This window comes from Mirounga leonina, unplaced genomic scaffold (genome assembly GCF_011800145.1).
Source record: "Mirounga leonina isolate KUSES-001 unplaced genomic scaffold, KU_Mleo_1.0 Mir_176, whole genome shotgun sequence".
Taxonomy (NCBI): domain Eukaryota; kingdom Metazoa; phylum Chordata; class Mammalia; order Carnivora; family Phocidae; genus Mirounga; species Mirounga leonina.
This window is the reverse complement of record NW_023270454.1, coordinates 18,993,961-19,004,093: the sequence shown is the minus strand read 5'-3', so window position 1 is coordinate 19,004,093 and position 10,133 is coordinate 18,993,961. Positions and strand designations below refer to the sequence as shown.

Genomic DNA, 10,133 nt, shown 5'->3' with positions numbered 1-10,133 from the left:
ATGCATAAATATTTACAGTTTTTATAACTTCTTGTTCGATTGTCCCCTTGATTATGATATAGTGTCCTTTTTTGTCTCTTGTTACGGTCTTTGTTTTAAAGTCTATTTTATCCGATATAAATATTGTTACTCTGGCTTTCTTCTGACATCTATTTGCATGATAAATGTTTCTCCATCCCCTCACTTTCAATCTTCAGGTGACCTTGGGTCTGAAATAAATCTCTTGTGGGCAGGATATACTTGGGTCTTGTTTTTTTCATTCATTCTGTCACCCTATGTCTTTTGATTAAAGCATTTAGTCCATTTACATTCAAAGTCACTATTGATAGATATGTATTTATTGCCATTTTATTATTTGTTTTGTGGTTGTTTCTGAAAATTTTCTCTGATCCTATTCTTGTCTTTGTCACTTTTGGTCTTTCCTTTCCACTCAAAAAATCACTAAAATTTTTTTCAGGGCTGGTATAGTGGACATGAACTCCTTTAATTTTTGTTTTTCTGGGAAACTCTATACATCTCCATCTATTCTGAATGATAGTCTTGCTGGATGGAGTATTCTTGGCTACAGATTTTTCCTATTCAGCACTTTAAATATATTATGCCACTCTCTTCTGGCTTGCCACATTTCTGTTGAAAAATCTCCAGCTAGCCTTATGGGTTTTCCCTTGTAAGTTAAGGACTTCTTTTATCTTGCTGCATTTAAGACTTTTTCTTCATCACTACATTTTGCAAATTTAATTATAATATGTCTTGTATGGGTCTGCTTTTGTTGATTTTCATGGGAGTTCTTTGTGCTTCCTGGATCTGGATATCTGTTTGCTTCCCCAGAATAGAAAATTTTTCAGCTATTATTTCTTCAAATAATTTTTTGCCCCCTCTTCTTTCTGACCTTCTTTGACTCCTGTACTATGAATGTTGCCACATTTGATGAAGTCACTGAGTTCCCTAAGTCTATTTTTGTGTTGCATAGTTCTTCCTTCTCTCTTTTGTTCAGTTCATTATTTTCCATTATTTTGTCTTCTATGTCAATAATTCACTCTTCTGCTTCTTCCAGCCTGCTGTTCATTGCATCAGGTCTGTTTCCAATCTTGTTTATTGCATTCTTTATCTCTGATTATTTTTAACTCTTTTATCACTGTGGTAAGGGTCTCACTGATGTCTTGTATTCTTTTCTCAAGCCCAAAGAGTATCCTTATTATTTTTGCTTTATATTCTCCATCAGGCATGTTACTTATATTTATTTCATTTAGATCTCTGAACTTGTCCTTATCCTGTTCTTCCATCTTGGCATTTTGTCTGTCTCTGCCTTCTTCTGCATGTTAGAAAAGCCAGTTATGTCTCCTGCTCCCAAAAGTAATGACTTATGAAGAGGTCATGGAGTGTCCAGGGCCTGGTGCTTCAGGGATTGTCTCCAGTGTGTGCTGTGTGTACTTTGCTGCTGTGTTTTGGCTGCTCTACCCTTCAGGCCAGTTGTCTACCAAGGGTCTCCTTGCTTGCTGTGCACAGTGTTTGGTCCCTGGCCTGAATGTGATGAGTTTTAACTAGGTGAGCTCAGATCTTCTTGTGAAATAAGACCTGACAGGAACTTCATCAGAACTGAGGCCCTGCAGAACTCTGGTCAGGAGATGTGGTGTGGGCAGTGGTTTGTGCTGGTCTTCTGGGGGAGGAGCCTGCCACACTGGGACTGAGGCAAGCTTGACTGAGAAGGGCAGTCACACCATAGTGCGGCGGGGTAGGGCTTGGAGTAAGCAAGTTAGGCAGCCAGTGTTCATGCTGTGCTGCCTCCCCCTGATGTCTCTGTGTTTATGGTCTTCTGTCCAGGAGCAAGTAAGTGCCCTCTGGGCTCTATCCCAGCCATACCTGCAGACTTTTAAAACTCTAGGCTTTAGAGACAAGGTGTGGGCAGGGGTTTGTGCTGGTCTTCTGGGTAAGGGGTCTGCCATGCTGGGACTGAGGCAAGCTTGACTGAGTCACATTCATTTTTAAATGGTATTTATACTGTGCAGAAATTTATAGTTTGGCACATTTTTTTTTCTTTCAGCAATTTGAAGATGCTCTTTCACTATTCTTTTTGCTGTTGTTTAGTTTTTATTTCATAATCATAACCTTAACTCTTCAATCCAGCAAGACTTAGAAGGAATAAGGAAAATACGGAAGCCACAAAACTGCAATGAGAACACAAAGATTATAGGATATTTCAAGCAGATGGGGATGAAGAGTTGCACTCCTGGACTATAGAAAGAATGATCTGGTAGTTAAGATAAAACATAAGTCAAATTTATTAGATTTGTCCACAGTCAGCAATGGTGATCTTCTTGCTGGTCTTGCCATTCCTGGACCCAAGGCGCTCCATGGCTTCCACAATATTCATGCCCTTTATCACCTTGCCAAAGACCACATGCTTGCCATCCAACCAGTCAGCCTTGGCAGTACAGATGAAAAAGTGGGAACCCTCTGTGTTGGGTTCATCTTTTGCCATGGACAGGATGCCAGAACCTGTATGCTTCAGGATGAAATTCTCATCATCAAATTTCTCCCCATAGATGGACTTGTTGCCAGTGCCATCATGGCATGTGAAGTCACCACCCTTGCACTTAAATCCCAGAATAATCCTGTGAAATCAGGAATTTTTATAGTCAAATCCTTTCTTCCCAGTGCCCAGAGCAGGAAAGTTTTCTGATGTCTTCGGAACTTTGTCTGCAACAGCTCAAAGGAGATGCAGCCCAAGAGCTCACCATCCAAGGCTGTGCCAAAGAACACAGTGGGGTTGACCATGGCTGGGCAGCATGGTGACTCTGAATTAGCAGCCAATAATAATTCCACTATTATTTGGGTCACATTATTTTTTATGAAATAGCTGTGTATCTTTTTTTATCTTTATATTTTGGCCTAAATAGTCCTTTAAGTTCTCCCTGCCTCCATTTTTCTCCTCCAATGTTTTACATTATTTTATGCTCACCCAGTGAATTTTGCATTTCAGCTATTACATTTTTCATTTGGAAAAATTCTTTTTGTTCTTTTCTATGAATGCCATTTCTCTCCTAATTATGTTCTTTTTTCCTCTACATCCTTGAGCATATTTATTAAACTTGAAATAAATATTTTAAAGTCTTGTCTTCAAATCCCATGATCTCTGTTATTTCTAGGTCTTTTTCTGTTAACAGATTTTCTTCCTTGGTTGTGGGTCACATTTGAAAATTTCCATATGTCTAGTAATTTTGTATTGGATGCTTGACTTTGCATGCTTAATTCAGAATCCTACTTGGCTGAAAGAAATGCAAATAATTCCCAGCTCTGTGTGAGCACTGGGAATTATTCAATTTATAATTCCCTGAGAGTTGTCTTGCTTGGATTCCTGGAGTCACATATTGTGTAGGTATAGATCAGTAAATAGCCAAAGGCTCAATAGGATTTTTCTGCTGATTTCTTGAGCTCTTTTTACTTTATAATTACCTCACTATATTATTCTGTCTTGAAAATTTCAGCTGCCTCAGATTCTAACAGCTCCTATCTTTGTCTCATCTTGAAGAATTGCCCAGTTCTGCTTGTATTCTCCCTTCCTGTACTGTGGTCTAAAAAGCACATCTACTTAAGAAGGCCAGTGAAATTTTAGTTCTCATCTCATTTATACCTTCTCTCAAGGTTTGCAGTCAGTGTTTCCTGTTGTGCCAATGACTGGACACAGATGTTTCATATATTTCATCTAGCTTTTTTAGCAGATAGTAAGGTCTGCACCAGAAATTTTCATGGACAGAAGCAGAAGTTAAACATGGCATGGTATATTAATTACAAATTTTATCTGTCTGCCACTCCTAACTTACTATCAAATATAAGTAGTTACTCATATATTAACTGCCTCTCCCATCTGATGCTGTGAGGCAGCATTATAATAACAACAGATAGTTGTGTTTGTAGCAACAGACAGACACGTATAATCTCTGATTTCTAAACTTCCTATGTCTGGTATGTAAGTATCTCGCAGATTATTCTTGTTACTTCAATCATGTTCTCCTGATTCAAACCCAAATGACAGTTAAAGTTCATTACTGAATCCACAATCATGCAAACTTTGTTCCTAAGGTGTTTCTTTTTTTTTTTAAATAAGCATAATACCCCCAATCTCATACATTTATGAAAAAAACCCTAAAATATGCCAAATTTAAACATGCTTTTAGGTGCAATATAAGGAATTATTAGGAACAATAGCAGTGAGACAGTAGGCTGGGATCTTTAAAAAGTAGGCAAAGTTCTCATGTCATAGGAAGTAATAAATCCCCTATAATACAATATAATAAATCATCCATGTCCCAGCTATTGCCACAAAACATCTTTATATCAAAGAGAAATAGCAAATAATATACCACAGAGATCTGAAAATGCATTTAAAAATATTTCAACAATGATTTTCATATGAATTTATGGGAACCCCAAAGGACACTAAAATGCTCCTTAATAAAGAAAAATTAGAGTCATGGTAATTACTAAAGGGTCTCCTTGGAAGGAAAATCATATTGGGTATTACTATACCAATAGGATATAGTGATGACAATTCTAATTTTGCCACTAACAGCTTTTATTTGTCTTGGGGGAAAAAAAACTAAGTATGAAGTTTTAATGTTCAAGCAAATTTGTGGCAAACAAAAGGACTGCAGAATACCTCATAAGGAACATTTTTTCAATGTTGACAACATAGGTAACTTTTCATGCATATTTTATTTTAAAAAAAGATTCTTAGAATATGGACACTATTGTGTTTTTCTTTAGCTGAATATGTATTTTAAAAATGAGAGGGAGTTGAAGCTATTCAGATTTTAAAGGCCATCTTCATTAGCAAACATTTATAACAAATGTTGAAATATTTTATCTTCACTTGTACATATCTCCATAAGGATTCACAATCTGGCAATAGTTTCATTTAACATCTGAGATTACTTTGTCAGTTTGCATTTAAAAGCAAAAACTTATTCTAAAAAATAACAGCTAAAACATGTGCTCAAGCACATAATCTGTGCTATTGTTAAGAAAAGAAACTCAAATATGAGTTATAGCATTCAAAGTGCAGAGAGAGAGAGAAAGGAAAAGTCAATATCAAAAAATAAAATTTTTCTAGCACAAGCATTTTTGAGTACATCCTATCTCCAGATTAGTAATGGAGCACTTAAAGTAGGCAGGGTTGGGGAAGAAGTTAGCTTTGAGTGAATTAAAATCCTGAGTCATAAAAATAAGCTTTCTAATCTTAGGAAAAACAGTTGAGAGTATTAATGTGCAAGCTATCTTTAAACTTGAAGTTGATGGACTTTAGTCAATTTAAAAAATAAATGATTGCATTCAATTTAAAGTTGACTCTAATTTAAATAAATAGAACTCAATATTGCTAAAGTCTATTAGTGATTTGGCTTTCAAGTAGGAAATGATAAAAAATCGTGTGTCGTGCTGGTGCATGAACAATACTGCAGAGAGAAATTTTGGCAAAGGCAAATATTGGTAGAGGGTAACTCTATCTGTCCATGGGATACCATGTATATAGTTCAGAGTATTTCACTGTGCAGAGTCAAAGAAGATAGCAGAGAAAAAATAGACTGCTCCTTAATTCTAATTTTGACAGCATTGGAGGAATAATTTTGCAAACTCTTTCAAGTCATAAATTCACAATTTTCTCACCTACAAAAGAAAAAAGTGTTCATCTAATCTAATTTTTAGATTCCTTTCTAACTCTAAAAATTCCATTACATTTTAAAATGAAGGAAAAATGAGCAGAATCAATGGAAAGTCCAGCAGTTTGTCCTAAACAGAAATAAAAATAATTTCAAATTCTTTCTTCCAGTAGAAAATTTAAAATTTGTCCAGTTACATCAAATATTACATATACTTGTACAAAGTGTTATATTTGTTATTGCTTTGTTTCAAGTAAATTTCAGGTGCTAGGGATAGAATTCAAAATAGTAGTTGAGATCATAAATAATTTATAACCCTAACGTTCCCTTTCATCTATGTTACTAACTAACCTATGCTTATTACCAGGTGAAATTATTTCTCTGCTCTACCTTTCTAATTAAAATTTAAAAATTATGGCAAAGATATTTTATTTCCTACATTATTTCACAGAATTAAAAGTAACAATAATATATGGTCACAAAATCATCTTATCCAGGGCAAATATCAATAAATCTAGAAGAAATTTAAAAGTTCCTTTATCCTTGAGGATAGTCTGAACAAAAAGTGAAGTTGAATATATAAACCCTATAACCTCTAATCAGTTTGAATGAGACTTACTAAATTATATAGCTGAAAAAGTTGTAAAGACTCATTTAAAAAAAAATTTTAATCATTTCTGCAGTAGTACCATTTGTTCCTTATCGAAGCACTTCCAACATCGAGTAACTTATTTCTTTATAATAAGATATTATCAGTGTTAAGTTCAACACCCAAAGAACAAATGGGCAGAAGACATGAACAGACACTTCTCCAAAGAAGACATACAAATGGCCAACAGACACATGAAAAAGTGCTCAACATCACTTGGCGTCAGGGAAATACAAATCAAAACCACAGTGAGATACCACCTCACACCCGTCAGAATGGCTAAAATTAACAAGTCAGGAAACAACAGATGTTGGCAAGGATGAGGAGAAAAACCTACACTGTTTGTGGGAATGCAGGCTGGTGCAGCCACTCTGGAAAACAGTATGGAGGTTCCTCAAAAAGTTGAAAATAGAACTACCCAAAGACCCAGCAATTGCACTACTGGGTATTTACCCCAAAGATACAAAGGTAGTGATCTGAAAGGGCACCTGTATCCCAGTGTTTATAGCAGCAAGGTCCACAATAGCCAAACTATGGAAAGAGCCCAGATGTCCAACAATAGATGAATGGATAAAGAAGATGTGGTATAGATATACAATGGAATATTACTCAGCCATCAAAAAAAAAAATGAAATCTTGCCATTTGCAATGATGTGGATGGAACTAGAGGGTATTATGCTAAGCAAAATAAGTCAATCAGAGATAAACAATTATCATATGATCTCACTAATATGTGGAATTTAAGAAACAAGGCAGAGGATCATAGGGGAAGAGGGGAAAAAATGAAACAAGATGAAATCAGAGAGGGAGACAAACCATAGGAGACTCTTATTCATAGGAAACAAACTGAGGGTTACTGGAGGAGAGGAGGTGGAGGGATGGGGTAACTGGGTGATGACATTGGGGAGGGCACATGATGTAATGAGCACTGGGTGTTATATGCAACTGATGAATCACTGAACTCTACCCCTGAAACTAATAATACATTATATGTTAATTAAAAAATAATAATATCACCAAAAATTATACATTTCCCTTAGGGTACCATGTTTGTGTCATCCTATAAGTATTATTTTCATAATTATTTAATTCTGAGTATTTCTTAAATTTCCATTATGATTTCTTCTTTGATTCATAAGGAATTTAGAAAATGTGCTTTTTAACTTCCAAATGTGTATGTGAATTTGTGTCTATGTTTTTATTGAGATTTGTGTTATTAATTTTTAACTTAATTCCACTTGTGGCTAGAGAACTTAGTTGTATGATACCATTTCTTTGAAATTTTTGAAACCTTGCTTCATGGCTGCATGGATGATTTTTATAAATGTTCCATATGTATGTTCTCTAACTGTTGAATGCAGAGTGGTGATCATTATGTTTTTGCTTAAAAAAAAATATTATCAGTTCAACAGTTAGAAATGGATTCCTGCCTCCTTGTAACCCATATAATAATATCTTATGCTGAGTCAGCTCAAAACAATTATGTCCTTTACTTCAACTAGCCAAATCTACGAGATCAAATAACAGGTACCCTTGTTTTTATGACATCTTTAATATTGAAAGCTCTAATTTCTTCTCGTGGCTACTTTCCTCTAAACTAAATCATTCATTATTCTTTATTAGTTCCTGAAATGTTTTAAAGACTTATCTTCATGCCAGTGGATTTCTTCAGAATGCACCCCAATTTGTCTGTTTTCTGTTAAATGTAATCAAGAATTGTATGGACTCTTATGTTATTAGGGTTCTCCAGAGAACAAAAACAATAGTAAGTAGGTTCATATATAAAGACCCAAATGTGAGACCTGAAACCATAAAAATCCTAGAAGAGAACAAAGGCAGTAATCTCTTTGACATTGGCCATTGCAACTTCTTTCTAGATATATCTCCTGAGGCAAGGGAAACAAAAGCAAAAATAAACTATTTGGACTTGACAAAATAAAAAGCTTCTACACAGTGAAGGAAACAATCAACAAAACTAAACAGGAACATACAGAATGGGAGAACATATTTGCAAATGACATATATGATAAAGGGCTAGTATCTAAAATACATAAAGAATTTATAAAACTTAACACCCAAAAAGCAAATAATCCAATTTAAAAATGGGCAGAAGATATGAATAGACATATTTCCAAAGAAGACATACAATGGCCAAAAGACACATCAAAAGATGTTCAACATCACTCATCATCAAGGAAATACAAGTAGAAACTATAATGAGATATCACCTCACACGTGACAGAATGGCTAAACTTAACACAGGAAACAACAGGTGTTGGTGAAGATGTGGAGAAAAGAGGACCCTCTTACACTGTTGGTTGGAATGCAAACTAGTGCAGCCACTCTGGAAAATGGAGATTCCTCAAAATATTAAAAATAAAACTACCCTATGATCCAGCAATAACACTACTAGGTATTTACCCAAGGAAAACAAAAACACTAACTCAAAGGAATCCATGCACCCAATGTTTATAGCAGCATTATCTACAATAGCCAAATTATGGAAATAGCCCAAGTGTCCATTGACTAGTGAATGAATAAAGAAGAGATGGTATATATATATACAATGGAATATTATTCAGCCATAAAAAAGAATGTAATCTTGATCTTTGCAATGACATGGATAGAGCTAAAGAGTATCATGCTAAGTGAAATAAATCAGTCAGAGAAAGAAAAAACTGAAATGAAATGTATGATTTCATTTATATGTAGAAATTCAGAAACACAACAAATGAGCAAAGGGAAAAAAGAGAGAGAGGCAAACCAACAGGAGGTAAGCTCCTTGATATTGGTCTTGGCAATGATTTTTGGATTTGGCAACAAACCCAGGGAAATGAAAGCAAAAATACAAAAGTGAGATAACATGAAACTAAAATACTTCTGCACAGCACAGGAAACCATAAACAAAATGACAAGGCAACCTACAAAGGTGATAAAATGGGCGCCCAGGTTTGGCATTGAGTAGTGAGGTGGGGAGAAGGGTGAGCTGGCAAAGCATTAGGGAGACTATCAGTGAAAGCCAAAAGGACCTCATGGAGAGTGTTAGCAAAAACCTTAAACACCTTTATAAGGACACCAGTAAGGGCTTAAAGGAAAGTGATGAAAATGGTATTGGAACCTAGAAGAAAGATTACACTTCTTACATGGTGATATGAAGTTTAGAAAAACTATTTCCCATAGTAATGTAGAAAATACAAAATATGCTAATGAACTTGATAATATGGTTAAGATTTCCAGGCAAAATGTTTAAGGTATTACCAGGTTTTGTTTTTGTTTTTGCTTTCCAACCATAATGAAACGGGAGAGGAGAGATAAATGAAATAAAACTAGGTTTTTTTAGTGGAATTATGGGAAAATATAAAGGATCTGAACAGTCTTTTCAGCCAGCAAAAAGTTCTTGAATTAAAAAATGGCTTTGAGCAAAGATCAAATTTGGGGTGGGGCTGTAAAATTCTTACTAAGAGCTCAGAAAGATCTAGGGTAGCATTTTGTAGGCCATTTCAAATTGACAAATGTTTGTTTAGGGTCTTAAAGGAATGTCAGATCTACTCCATTTAACAATTGAGCTTAAAAAAAAACACTTAAGGGTATTATACCACAATATACCAACAGGAAATCCAATAAGGAGGACTTATCCCAAAAGGATTGTCAATATACTTTTTGTCTAAATTCATGGATGATAAATTGATATCCATATTTTTTGATATCCATAAATTTTTAATCCCATAATGTTTTACAAGAATTGTATCAGATTATACTGAAAGAGAGAGAAACAGTAAAAAATTAAAAAATACTCTTATATCCCTGGGTTTGTTTGGGGTTTTTCTTCT

General features: G+C 34.9%; 1 pseudogene; it reads right to left on the bottom strand.

The window, feature by feature from the left end:
• Positions 1-2,042: 2,042 nt before the first annotated feature.
• On the bottom strand, positions 2,043-2,775 carry LOC118022408 (annotated as a pseudogene).
• Positions 2,776-10,133: the final 7,358 nt, after the last annotated feature.